This window comes from Phyllostomus discolor, chromosome 5 (assembly GCF_004126475.2).
Source record: "Phyllostomus discolor isolate MPI-MPIP mPhyDis1 chromosome 5, mPhyDis1.pri.v3, whole genome shotgun sequence".
NCBI classification, from domain to species: domain Eukaryota; kingdom Metazoa; phylum Chordata; class Mammalia; order Chiroptera; family Phyllostomidae; genus Phyllostomus; species Phyllostomus discolor.
Window position 1 is genome coordinate 81758001 of NC_040907.2, and position 15241 is coordinate 81773241.

Here is a 15241-nt window from a genome sequence, read left to right on the forward strand (position 1 = left end):
GGTGACTGACTCCTGGCCTCTGTTATTATTTCAGAAAATGTCAAGTGTCACCACATGGTGAAAGCTAAAGGTAATTCACCAAGGAGGCATATGGGTAGGAAGGAAGAGGCTAGGGGCACCACTTTCCATATGTATGCTAAGATGATCACTCAGAATGCCACTCACTCTGCAGGGCTGGCTCCCTGACCAAGTCTGAGTGTTCTTCCGTACTCTGCCCTTGCCTCTTCTATTATTCATTTAGAGATTCCTAGCTGCCAAAGGGTCCTGTGACTAAAGTCCATGACATTAGAAATAAGGCAAAGCACTAAAAAAAAACCAAATAAACAACTTTGAGACTTCTACTCAAGATGGCAGAGCAGGTGGTAAATGCTGTGCTTGCCTCCTATAACCACACCAAAATTACAACTAAATTATAGAAAACCGCCCTTAAGGACCACTTGAAGAGTAGGTGAGCAGAACTCCAATAACTAAAGATATAAATAAGAAGCCATGTCAAGAATGGTTGGAGGGACAGAGACATAAAACATTCTGGTCACATGACAACTTGTGGTAGTTAAGAATCGGGAGGGATATCTCATGTGAAGCTCCCCATTGAGGAACAAGGGGACCCAGCCCCACACTGGGCTCCCCAACCCAGAGCACCAGTGCCAAGAAGAGGAATCCCCACAACAGGGGCTGTGAAAATCAGCAGGAACTCACTCTGGGTGAAATGGAGAGCTGCTATAGTCCTGTGCATCTGCTTAAAGGGCTCAAGCATAGATTCACTTGCTCACACTTTCCCTGAGCTCCAGAGAAGGGACAGCAGCTAGAAAAGGGACATTGGGGAAGGAACCAGATTTTCTGGCCTCTGGGCGAGGGCTGGAAAATTAGCTTTCTCTGGGACTAAAATGCTGATGGGTGTCATTGTTCATTTTTTGAGCCCTCTCTTTATTCATGTGATAGGTGCCATTGTTTCTTTGCTGAGCCTATCTCCCCCATAGCCTGCAGGCACAGTTGGACACCAAATCTGTGTCTCCATTAACCTGGATAACTCATCTCTTGCCCCACCCAGGTGATGCTCTGAGACTCTGTCCCACCCAAGTCACACACCCAACCTGGTGTCCCAAACCTGGTGAAGAAAAAAGACACACAAGTCAAGGAAGTGTGGAGAATCCCCAAAAAGATGAACCCAAAGAGGCCCACATCAAAACACATCATAATTACAATGCTAAAGGTTAAAGACAGAGAGAATCTTAAAAGCAGCAAAAGAAAAGCAGTTAGTTTTCTACAAAGGAACTCCTAAAAGGCTGTCAGCTGATTTCTCCACAGGAAAATTGCAGGCCAGAAGGGAATGGCACAAAATATTAAGTGATGAAAACCCAGGACCTACAATCAAGATTGTTCTACCCAATAAGGCTATCATTTAGGATCAAAAGGGTGATAAAGGGCTTCCCAGACAAGAAAAAGCTGAAGCAGTACATCACCACCAAACCAGTATTACATGAAATGTTAAAGGGTCCTCTTAACAAAAAGAAAATAAATATGAATAAGAAAATATAATAAAGAAAAAATTCTCACAACAGCAAACATATAATAAAAGAAGTAGATCATCCCTCACTAAAGTTAGTACAAAGGTTAAAAAGCAAGAGTAGGAAGATTATGTATAATTAAAACAGTAAATTAAGGGACATACACATTCTGACATACAAGAAGTAAAAAATAATGACAAAAACCCAAATGTGGTGGGGGTGAGTGAAAAATGGTAGGGATTTAGAATGTGTTCAAACTTAAGTGACCATCATCTTAAAATGAATTGTTATAAACATAGCTTGGGATATATGTAACACATGGTAACCACAAAACAAAAATCTATAAGAGATATACAAAAATAAAGAGAAAAGATTTCAAACAAAACACTGCAGAGAGTCATCAACATACAAGAGAAGAAAGCAAGATAACAAGAAAGGAACAGAGAACTACCAAAACAATCAGGAAACAACTAATAAAATATAGTGAAATAACTATATACCTTTCAATAACTACTTTAAGTGAATATAAATTAAATGCTCAAATCAAAAGATGAATGGATAAAGAGAATGTGCTCAATATGAAACATTACTCAGACATAAAAAAAATAAAATCTTACCCTTTGCAACAACATGGATGGACCTAGAGGGTATGATGCTACGTGAAATGAATCAGACAAAGACAAATGCTAAGTGGTTTCATGTATATGTGAAACCTGAGAAGCAAAATAAATGAACAAATAAAATAGAAAAAAACTCACAGATACAGAGAACAAACTCTTGGTTCCCAGATGGGAGAAGGAGAGTAGAGGATGTGTGAAAAAGATGAAGACATTAAGAAGTACAAATTGGCAGTTACGAAATGGTTACCAGGATGTAAACTACAGCATAAGGAATTTAGTCAATAATATTGCAATAACTATATAGGCTGTAATGTGGGTACTAGACTTACCAGGGGGATCACTTCACAAGTTAAATAAATGTCTAATCACTATACTGTATACCTGAAACTAGTATACATTGAATGTCAACTTTAACTAAAAAATTTTTAATTAAAAACTTAAAAAATAAATAGACTTTGGATATCCAACTTATTTCACTTAGCATAGTATCTATTTCACTTAGCATAATATCTCATGCTAACTGAAATAAGTCAGAGAAAAATACTGTATGATTTCACCCACATGTGGAATCTGAAAAATGAAATAGACAAACAAAATAAAATAGCAACAAACACATACATAGAGACAAATTGATGGTTACCAGAGGGAAGGGAATGGGGATTGGGCAGAAAAGGTGAAGGGGAATGACAGGTACAAACTGCCAGTTATAAAATAAGTCACAGGGATGTAGTGAACAGCACAGGGAGTAGAGTCAATAATATCATAATAGCTTTGTAGGATGACAGATGGTCACTAGACTTATCGTGGTTATCATAGGTATATAAATGTCAAATCACTATGTTGTACACCTGAAACTAATCTAATATTGTATGTTGACTATAATTTAAAAACCTAGGGGCTTGGGACAGTGGAAGTCATGGCACCACCTCTGAGGAACTGCATCCCCAGCCACTGGCTGTGTGACCTGGAGGAGGGCAGCCCAGGCAGCTGCACCTATATCCAGTACGGCTACATCTTTTTGATGCTTGCTGGCCACATGATGAAGAGTGGTGAGAATGTATACTTCCTATTGTGTCTGTGATGAGAGAAACAAAGTCCCAATTACTGCCAGGGTGGGGCATCATAACCTGTAAGGTCTCTAGCATCAGAGCACGCTTGGCCAGTAGCAAAGTACAAAGTACACATCAGCAGCAAAGTACACATCCTGCCTGTGGGGTCCACACCACTTAAGAACTCTTTTTGAGAAACTATCTGCAAGGAAGATGTCTGACCTACTGAAAAAAACAAGGTTGAAATCTATAAGCATTTTTGTCCAGGTGACATTGTCTTGGCCAAAATGATCTCCCTAGGTGACACACAGCCCAGTTACCTCCTGACCACTGCCAAAAATACACTAGGGGTGGCAGTGGCCCACAGATACCCCGACGGTTCCCTTCAGCCGGTGTGAGATGTGGTGCCCTATGATCCACAATGAGGAATTGTGAAAAGTGGCCCAAGTGCAGCCTGAATTCTTGCAGACTTGAGTAGCCACATTTTACCCCAAGGAGTGGGTAAGCTGTTTCCAAGAGAACATGTATGAAAGTAACAGTAAGACACCATTGTCCTTATTGAAACACCTGAGGTCAGCCAGCAACCAACCTTAGAAAAGTCTGCCAGAATATACTCTGTAGGTGGAATATTTTCCTTGTGAACCTTTTAGTGGACTCCATTCTCTTGAGTGAGAAATTTCTCTTCCAGAGTTTCCATAAGCAAACCGTATAATGTTGGAAATACCCTGTTCCTTCTGACAGCCATAAATTATATATATATATATATATATATATATATATATATATATAGCTGTGACAAAGAAGATATTTTTATTTTTTTTTAAACATTTTTATTCAAAGGACTTTATGGTAAAAATAATTAATTAATAAAAACGGGTTCATCTAATGTCCTAATTTCTTAACATGCTGCGAGAAACATCTGAAACATGATAGAGTCCTGGACACATATAATTAGCACAAATGCCACTCCCTGTGTCACCTTTTTGTCTTTCCTATCAGAGAAGCAACTGGAAGTCAGTGAGACAAAAGCAGCTGGAAGTGGATACAGGAAGTGGATATCCCTGAGATGGCAGTGATAAGACACATATGTGCAAAGTGACTGAGATGGTACTGACAGGAATTCCTAGCATAACCTTAGTACCTGGGCAGTGCCCCTAACAGGAAAACAGGACACAATCGACTGTTTGCTTGTCCATCTTCCAAGTTCCCTTTTCCTCTGAGTCCAGGTGTATTGCTCATGTATCACATCTGCGTCTAGCCTTGCAGCCTCAGGTCCCAGTGGTAGCACATATTTGTAACAAGAAAAAAAAATCAGAATCATTATTCACTTTACTTTTAATGGACCCAGAAGAAGTATTAAAATCCTGTAAAATAAAAGAGTTGTTTACGATTGGTGAAAGATTTTCACTCAATTAATGTGAAGATATTGGCATAATTAGAAAGTTAAATCTAAGATTTCAGAAAGGTGCATTTGCAAGAGTTCAATTATGAAAACAACCAAACAAGCTGACTCAACAATAAAATTTCAACTCACTAGCTTGCCAGATGCCCTAGGATTCTGGGATGACTTGGTGTCAGGTGTCACATTCACTTTCAGAAAGAAGGAAATGTGCAGCTGAGATGACTCCCCGTCTCCCTGGGACAGACTCTGACTAATTCTCTTGTTGTTCTCACCTTTTTCAGACCTGACAAAGTCTGAGCTGGAAAACTCAGCTTCAGCTGGTGAGGCACTGCCTCGCAAATTCCAAGGATGTAGCGAGAGTGGGTATTAATAATTTGCAATGCCTGGTGGTGACTCAGGTCTCTGTAGACCAGCTGTCTAATTTGCAGCCAAGCCCCATTTCTCTGACTGCGCCCTGGTCCCACACGTCCCATCCAGGATCTCATGCTTCTTCAGGGCTGGTACACATGCCTCTGTCTTCACACCTCTGGAAGTATGAGACACCCAGGGGGCAGCACCAGCCCCTTTGAGCTGTAAGTTGTTGAATCAGCCTGCTTTGACTGATTTTCTGTCTCAAGTTCACTGTTGAGAGCAGCTGTGCCCCAAATAACTCAGGCTGGGAGAATGACAACTTCTACAGATTTACTCAGAAAAGTCACCAGATAGCATCCATAAGTTCTCCCGCTTTGGTGTATGGAAAGGGCTTAAGAGGCATTTTGCACGTCTCTAAGTTTGGAGGGTCTGGTTAATCACAGCAATTTTCGATGACTTTTTAAAAATGACATTTTAGAGAGTGACCTGAGTGGTTGTTTGACTGATTATTAATGTGAAATGAAAAGGGAGAAAATGGTGACGAGATCTTGGGTTAAAGATGGAGCAGAAATTGTGACAGTGAACAAAAGAATCGTAATAGTACAAAAAATTTTTAAGCTGCCAAAATAAGGAAAAAAATTAAGTTACTAAATAAGGAAGAATGCTGGTTACTAAAATTTATTTAAAAGCTAATTAAAACTTTACTCCCTTCAAATGTGATTTTTTACCCTAATATGCAGCAAACTCTGTTTGAACTGTTTTCTCCTCTCTCTCAGTAAGGGTTTCCCATCTTCCCCATATCTCTTCTCTTTTCCCAAAGTCCTCAAATAGCCTGAGCTCACGTCACTGCTCAGCCTAGGCTTCCTGCCCCATTCCTTTTCTCACCTCCTTACTGAATGCTATTCCACTAGAAATGTCCTTTCTAACAAACATCACTCTAGCCAGCCTTGGTTTCTCTCACTTCTGCCCCACATTCCGATCCTGCAAAGAGTTGTAAACCAGAAGAGCAGCACAGAATTCTTTTGAACAGAAGGAAAAGGGGTTAGGCTATGAATAATTGTTGATTAATTTTTTTCTGTCACACATGAAAAGGCTTAGTATAGTGCCTGGTCCATAGTAAAGGAGATGATCCATTTAAAAATGCCTTCATGTTAGCTGACAGACACGTCGAATCAATCTGCAGCATCTCCCCAGATATGCCAGCCATCAATGTCATCATTACTGAAACCCTCTCCACTGACATAGATATTCTTCAGTTGTCTCTTTTTTTCTTTCTTTCCTCCCTCCTTCCCTCTTTTTTAACTTATTGTCATTGTCTTGATCCTTTCAGACTTCTACAATAACTACCATAGACTGGGTGGCTTTTAATCAACAGAAATTTATTTCTCACAGCTCTGGAGACTGGGAAGTCCAACATCAAGGCACCAACAGTTTCCTTGTCTGTAAGAGCCCACATCCTGGTTCATGAACAGCAGTCTTTTCACTGTGTCCTCACGTGATGGATGAGGTGAGCAAGCTCTCTGAAGTCTCTTTCACAAGGGCACTAATCTCATTCATATGGGTTCCATCCTTATGACCTAATTGCCTCCCAAAAGCCCCATCTCCTAATATCAACACTTTGGGGTTAGGATTTCAACATGCAGACTCTGGGAGAACACAGTCAGTCTATAGAAATCATTTACAAGGACACTCAAGGATAAAGATGTTGGATAAAGGTAGGGTTTCTAGATGGTGTGATTTGTCTGATTCTTCTTAAAAAAAATAGTGTTAAGTTGGGCTTCTTCGAATGTGAGGAAGGGAAATAGTGTTTTGTACTGATCACATGCATACCAAGTCTCATCCTGGGGCCTAGAGAAGCATGAACTCTCTCACTCCTTACAACGACCATGTGAGGTATGTATGCAGTTACAATGGAGTTGCATGGTGCGTACCTCTGACTTATCCAACCTAAACAAATTCAACTGTGTATACTTCACAGAGAGAAAGGAATACAGGAGGGAGAGACAGAGAATAAATTTAATATAATTGGTACAAACGACTTTGCTCCCAATTCCACTCAGTAAACTTAGGCCCCCGAGTGCACAGGAGTTGTGAGCTCCCTCAAACTGTCTCTGCTTCTGTGGTGCCTCCCCTCGCGCTGGCATCTCCCGGCACCAAAAATGATTCTGGTGATTAAATTTACAACAGTTTGTTTTTCATCCAAAATGATCCATAAACTGAGGCCAAGAATTTCATCTGTTTTACTGTTGGAGAAAAATCTGGCTATGTTAGATTGTCTGAGACAAAATTTGGAAGAGAAACTTTACAGGCATTTTGAAGCAATATCCAGAATAAATTTTGGTATGTACTATATTCTGCCTCATGTGTTTAGTTTTGTCTCAATTGTGAGACTCTATCTCCACTTTACAGATGAGAAAATTGAGGTTAGAGAAGTTAAATAACTTGCCTCAGGCCAGACATCTGAGGCTGAGATAAAATCTGAGCCCAGTCAGTCTTGGTTCTGAAGCACATGCTTCTCTGACTCTGCCCAAACCCAGCTAGGTTCTCTCCTTGAATCTGTTTCAAATGGTCATCTCCTGGCTCTGCATCATCTCTTTTTTCCCTTGCCTCTAAAGTCTCAGTTCAGAACAATTTTTGCAATCACCAGGGACCTAGGTGGATGCTCAGCAAACCCACACAGGTACTGCCATACTGGTTATGTTGGGCTGCCATTTATTCTATGACCGAATTGCCATTCCAGTTTTCCAGATACCCATCCTAGTACCCGGTCCTCACTGACTGTTTTCTATTTTGAATATTACTCTGGCCATACCTCTTACTAGACTATAGAGGGATTCATATATGAGCAACTAATAGTCTAAGCAATTTTACAATGTTTTTGCCACATGAGTCATTGGCAGTCACTGACATCTTTGTTTTCCAGAGCCAAGAACTGAGGTCCAAAGACCATGCCTTGTCCAAGGCCATAAGGAGGTCAGGTAAGGTGGAATTCTCCTGACTTTGTCATCTCATGCTGGCTCTTGTGCACAGCCAAGCAATACCCACAGCCAGCTGCCTCAGTCTTTGCTGAGAATTTAGGGTGACAACTGATGAAACTCTCTTCATGAGAATGACCAGTCACAGGTGAGTCCTGTGAAAACAAATGAGAATTTTATGGTCTTCATTCAGAAATATGTACATAGTAATAAGGCCACGTTAGGGTCCAGAGTCACTGATGGCACCAGGACCCTTTGGGGGCCAGGTATCTGCCTTCTTTTGATCCATCCTACTGCCCTTGCTAATTACGCTGGCATGTGGGTGCCAAACCCTTCAATGGCAGAAGGACTTCCCAGAGAGGAGCAAGGTCGCCTGCTTTCATGTCCGATGTCACCCTGTAGGATATTAAAACTGACTCAAGATGGTGTTGAAAAATGTTTTCCTTTCCAGTATGCTAACAAGAACAAGATCATATCAATGCATGTGCATCGTGGCAGGATTTTTCTTGGCTGAATCTTTTAATGAGCTGCTCCTTAATGAGGGCTCGGTCTGCACACAGTGTCTGTGTGCTAGTCAAAGTTTAAAGACCTTTATTTCCCCCTCCTCTCACCCTCCTCTAAGCCCTGGCTTTAATTCTTTTAAACAGTAACATTAATTGGCTGTTAAGTAAAACAGGAGAGAACACAATAGATTTATGATATTTTGAGAAGCTCTACCAGTTCTCAAGCATTCAGAGAAACAGGCTTGGCTTTATGAGGTAATTATGATTTACTGTTTTCTCTCGCCCTGTTGAGTCTGTGGCCTGCCTCTAAAATGGATCTGGGATGAATGTCAAAGTCAGGATTTACAGTCAAATCTTTTCAACATATAAAACACAAGAGAAGTTTATTGTTTTATTTTTTCCTAAGCAATATTTCCATCTGCATTTCTGTGCTGTTAGGTTTTGTAGGGTTTGCCACAACCTGCACCCCCACCCCCACCCCCGGTTCTTGAAATGACACCTATAAATTACTTCTCCTGATAAGGCTGCTGCATCATCAAAAAGTGATTGTTTTTGCAAGCAATCACAGGACAGCATGTCAATTAAATAATTTGTCTTTTCCTTTCATTTCTTTTCCTCCTCTCACCCTTTACAGGAGAACTGCTATCCTCTCAGGCTTTCTATCCTTTCAGAAATGAGGAACAACCGACGAAGTGTGATGAGCTTTAGAAGTAAGAGATCTTCATACTTCTTTTTCTGGATCTCTTTTTTTCCTGGTCTCTCTTTGAAATGAGAAATGTGTTCAGTGTTTGCCTTCAGGGAGAGCAGACCCAGGGGATCTTCAGGCTCCAAGGGGTTCAGACTTGGCTCCCTCTAAACTAACATGAGACCTTAAACAGTTACTTTTCCTCTGGAAGCCTCCCTTCTCTCTCTTAATTTATAAAATAAGACAGAAGATGGTTCCTAAGGCCCCTTCCTACTCTAAAATATTAATATTACCTGTATATGGCCCAATGTGAACATATTATTAGGTCACCTTGGTGTTTGCTGTTGAAGGGGAGATGCCATTCCCAAAATGTGCCACTTTGCCATAAGAATTAAGTGGGAGGCATTTCCGTTCCTCCCAAAGGAACTTGGTTGTCATAACCCCCTTGCTGGGAGCGATTCTAATCTTCTCTTCTGGAAGATGAGAAGCGTGTACCACACCCAGATAGACATGGCCCCAAAACTATCATATATCCCATCTATTTTCCTAAAGGTCTATTTACATTTCCAAAACGTCATTTGTTTTCTCACAATTTCCCCCTTTTTTCTCCCCTTCTCCTGTTAAAATAGCATATAACCTCCAAATTCAAAGCTCTTCTTTGAGTCACATTTTTCTATAAACTCCCACATATGTATGTGAATGAAAATCCATCTTTCCTATTGTTGATCTGTCTTTTGTTGGTTTTATTGGCAGGACCCTAATAACAGAACATAAGAGGGTAGAGAAAAACAGTTTTTTTCTCCCTGAAATTTGTGTGTACACGCGTGCATGTGCATGTGTGTGTGTGTAGAGGTTACAGAGGTGGGAAAGGGGATTATGCCAGGAGTAGTATTTTTCTTTAAAAAATAAATCTTATGAGGAAGCTTAGTGACAGAAGGCTCATTCACCATGGTTGTTATTTCCATCAGGAATTTCTCCACAGCATCCTTGCAAGTGTAGCCCTTCCCAAGGTAAGGGTGGAAGCATGACATGTGCTAGTTTGGTTTTTGGTCGGGTAGAGGGTTGGGAGAGGGACAGAAGGGATAGATGCCAATTCAAGGCCAGCAGTTTTTCAGTATGGGCTTAGACCACAGCTATTTAATTACAAAGGATTTTTTTTTGCTTTGCTTTGCTTTATTTTGTTTTCTATCTCACTGAACAATTCTCAGTGGTTGTTCCTGGCAAGTTGGGAGGAGGACAGTTGTACCTCTGACGTATTCCATGGATGGCTTCATGAGGGAGACCATTCAGTGACTCAGACAAGTCTAGAAATAGCCCCAAACATTTGATTAGATTGCACATTCTGTGCAATATATTATGTATTATACACAGTGCCATCGACTGTGTAATGTACCTAAGTGTCATCATATATTATATACAGCTTTGTAATATGACATAGTTTATTGCAGCTACAATTTGTTGAATATTAACTATGTGCCAGGCATGCTATTAAGCATTTTTCTTATGTTTTCTCATTTAGTTTAGATGATGTAGTTTACATAAATGATAATTCCAAATAACATTTAGTGTTAATAATTTCTTCGAAGCTTTCTCCTGTCTTCACGACAAAGAAGTTAAGACATGTGGAAAAGAGCCCAACAACAAGGATGTCCCCGCAAATACATGAGAATACTGAAATAGGAATCATCAGATGTCCTAACCCTTCCTCCCTCCAACCCACCCCCCAACCAAATTCACACACACCCACATCTTTAAAGGTCTAGTACAGAATAATTCAAGGGTCCCATTATATTCTAAAATCTTCCTAGCTGGGGTAATTGGCTTTGGAATCTCCCTTATTCCCATGACTCTCTCATATGCCAATATCTCTAACACATAGATAATTTATGAAAACAGAATAGACACTTTTTAATAATTAAATGATAGATTATAGGAGCTTAAAAAAAGCTGTAAGAGCTTGGAAAGGAATGGAGACTAAGATGGTTAGTCATCCACCTATTTATTTGGAACAACTCAAAAAGGCTCTTCATCTTATACCCCATTTACTCATGACTGGAGGCCCCTCAAAGTTTGCTTTGCTTGCTAGCCAGGGTCTTTTCCAGCAGGCATTTGGGAGTCGCAGTCATTCGGAAGGAGAACCAGATGCCTGCCCCAATCTCAATCACCCACCATCACCCACTCCGTTCTCTCCAAATTGCAGTGCAAACAATAACACAGGTACAATTAGCCAAGGCACTAATTATGGAGTGCAAATGTGTAAAGGATATAGAATGATAAATGGCAAACGCAGAACATGTTGTGTCATATCAAGTAATCTCTCTGGCTGCTGAGCCCAGGAACAAAGGGAGAATTGTGCCCTGTTTGTCTAACATGCTCTACATCACAAATTGGAAATCCTTTCTAATTAAGATATTGTTGAATGTCCTTTGTTAGCAGATTTTAACAATGTTAATTAGGAGGTTAGAGTGATCATTGTTCATCTAGCAAACAATTAGGGTGATTTGCACTGGCTTTGCAGAGACTTTAGAGCAAACCGGAAGTTTCCTTTCTGCAGGGTTGGGAAGCTGTGGCTCGAAGGAGGAAGCAAGTCCTGGGAGAAAGGGCAACGTTACTCTTAACATTTCTAGGCTGAATGCCAAAGCAAAGCGTGAAGAAATGTTAGCTATGGGTCCGGCAGCTGTTAGAAAGCAGTGTTGGCCTTGACCTTGTGGAGAAACAGTATTTGTAGATGTAAAGTCTATCTCCACCATAGTTCTGGTTTTGATCATTCAAGAGAGTGTGGTCAGAGAAAGCAAAGCTGTCAGGTCTTTTTCTCATCTGTTCAAATAAGGGTGTAGATGGGGTTCGGGTCATGCTATCTCAAATTGTGGCACCTTGGCATACGGAATATTTTAAACTGAAGGAGTTCTAGGAAACAACAGAGGCAGAAAAGTCACTCTGACCTTCTCACACCTTTCTCCCCTGAAACAGGGGTTTCTGTGTGAGAAGTGCCCTTCCCATACCCAGAGGAAAAGATCATCCTGGTCTTCAAGAGGGTCACTGAGAAGAATCCAGGCACACAGGCCTCGCTAGCCCTCCCCCAGGTGACTGCACTGACCTCATCACACTTCCCCATGCAGCAGACCTCACACAACAGCACTCAGATCTGTTTCTTGACGTTTCCATTTCCTTATGAAAATTTATATAAATAAATTTCTATACTTTTCTCCTATTAATTTCTCTTTGCCAGTTTAATTCACAGGCCCAGCCAAGAACCCTAAGGGAGTGAAGAAAACTTTTGCCTCCCCTACAGTGTCTTCCTAAAGAAAGATAAAGAAGGCCCTGCCATCATTTATCAGAGTTTTCTATTATTTTAGTGCCAGATGAGTCTGCATTCCTCTGCTATAGCCCCCAACTCCTTCCACCTTTGCGTCCCTAACATATATTTATATAAAACAGTTGGTACGTTTCTCCCTTTTCTTTTGAAGGACAGCAGAACATGCCACCCCAATGACTGTGGAAATTCAGGGTACGCCACCCCTGAATGTACCATTTTGGTATATTGATGATTTTGAGCTATAGACACTTGAGAAAAAGAAAATTCAGGGGAGGCTTTCTCTGAAACACCCTTATCTGCTTAAAGACAAATCCTCCAAACGGAATCAGTTGTCATAAGTCCCCATTCCTCCTCTCCGCACCAGTTCCATCAACAGGAAAAGCTGACTCACAGTCACAGGAGGGCAGACTGGAGGTCAACACCACACCCAGACAAACTGCCACAAACTATCATACCTCCTACATATTCTTCTCAGGGCCCACTCATCTTCCTAAAAATCATTTCCTCTCCCCTAAGAGACCGACATTCTTCTTCCTCTCTCCTTATTTAGATGGTATTTAAGCCTGAATTCTAAGCCCTTCAGAGAGTTACTCATATTCTCCTGATATCTCCCTTGTGTACCTGAGGTAATCCTCAGGTGTATAATAAACTTCTGTTTGTTTGTTTTTTGTTAATAGACTTCTATTTGTTTTGTTGTTGTTGTTGTTAAGCTTTTATGACAGGGGTCTCAGCTAGAACTCAGAATGGTAGAGAAAAATTATTTTTTTCTCCTCTACTGTCTTTCCTCTTTTATCACCCCCAGCCTGATAGTGGGGGTGACAGACTTAAAGGAAAAGGAAGGAAGGAAGGAAGGAAGGAAGGAAGGAAGGAAGGAAGGCCTCTATGTTTTGCTACTCTGACACTGCAAATATGAAAGCAAAGTGTATTTGGAGAGGAGGCAAGGACTGGCTGTTTGAAAATTACCAGAGTACATGAGTTGCTTTCAGAATCTCGTTCTCTCTCAGCAAAGGTGCTTGCAGAGAAGGAGGGCAGGTGTCAGAACAAGAGAGGTATTGGTTGGAAATTGAACACAAAGATACTGAATTCTGTTCTTAGCTTCATCAATGAATTTGTCAATGATACAAACTCATGAAGAGTCACTTAACAAAAAGTCACACCTGCTTGGAGATGGTACCAGGTATCGTAGTGTAGTGATTTTCTAACTATGCACACCCAACTGTCAGGGATAAAGCATCTAACAGATTTCTGGCAGCTACTCTGGGCCAAGCATTGTGTTAGATACTTTACATAAATTTAGTCACAGCTAGCACTTAGCTTCAATCTACATGACCCTGAGGCTCATTTAAGTGGCTCTCAAGTCTCTTTTATCCTTGGGGGACCCCATCTGCTGGGGGGATAAAAAGCCCTTTTATGTTCTATAACCTCACAGACCACCCACCCCAACAATTTGTGCTTTGTCAAAAAACCCTCCATCCAATTAACAGGACACAATTTTGATGAAATACTGATGAAATAAATTATTCATGCATGTCAGAAATCAAATATAGATCAGGACATCTTGTAAACTGTTATGATGCCTATAATTTGCTTTAAAATATTTTAGCATACATAATGTAATACCATGTATGTGTTTGCTTAATTCACAAACTAAGTGTAAGAGTTGCTGTGATAGGAATTTACCTTTTAGGAGTAGAAAGTCAGAGTCCAAACTGGGAAGTTCAACTAGAGCAGTCCCTGCTTATCTGCTGGAGACAGGTTCCAAAACTGCCAGAAGATGCCTGAAACTGTGGGTAGTACTGCATCCTGCACATACTATGTTTTTCCTATACACATAGACCTATGATAAAGTTTAATTTATGAATTAGGCACAGTAAGAGATTAACAATAATTAATAATAAAATAGAACAATTATAACAATATACTGTAATAAAAGTTGTGTGAACATGGGCTCTCTGATAACTGGGACAGCTACTAAATGACAAATGGGTGGGGGGTGAACAAGTGAAGACACAGGACAAAGGGATGATGATTCACATCCGAGGCAGGATTTCATTGCTCTATTCAGAACGGCATGCAATTAAAACTTATGAACTGTTTATTTATGGAGTTTTTCATTTTATATTTTCAGACTGTGGTCGACCGTGGATAACTGAAAGTTTGGAAGGTGCAGCTCTGAATACAGAGAGAATACTGTAGTACAAATTCACTCCCATTATCTTATCTTGATCAATACCACTCAGTTTTTGAAAGAGCATGGCCGAGGTTGGAAATGGGTCTTCGGTGGTCAAGTTAGTGGCTTGTTAAATCACATACTGGCTGTTCCAAATGGGCTGTCATTGGTAAAATGTGATCGGAGAGTCACGTAATGGTTAAATGTAGGGATGGACTCAGTTTTCTGTCCCTTGGCACTGGCACGTATACAGATTCACATGCGCCTTTGTTCTTCTGGCCTGCCAGGTCTGTTCGTTCCCCATTAATGTATCTAGGGCCTGACACCGAGCAGGTGATCAACACACATCCCTTGAATGAATCAGGAAAACTGCTCTTTCCCAACTGGGGAAAGTTCATCCAGGGTAGGAAACCTGTCCACCTTTTACAAGATCCAATGAGAAAACTTGACAGCTGTATATTTTACTTTTCAAATTTCTAGACAGGGCTTTCATGAGTTGTTATGTATTGTAGTTTGAACTCTTCAAAAACACCAGAAAACCATGCATTTCCATTTAGAATTCTTGGTCATCTTAAGCTGGTCAACTTTACTAGCTGTCTTTATCCAGGAGCAGCAAAGGAGACCATAAACTCATCCAAATTTAGGCACACAATACACAAAGG

At 40.6% G+C, this 15241-nt stretch overlaps 1 pseudogene; it reads left to right on the top strand.

Moving 5' to 3' along the window:
- Window positions 1-3044: 3044 nt before the first annotated feature.
- Window positions 3045-3924, top strand: LOC114498085 (annotated as a pseudogene).
- Window positions 3925-15241: the final 11317 nt, after the last annotated feature.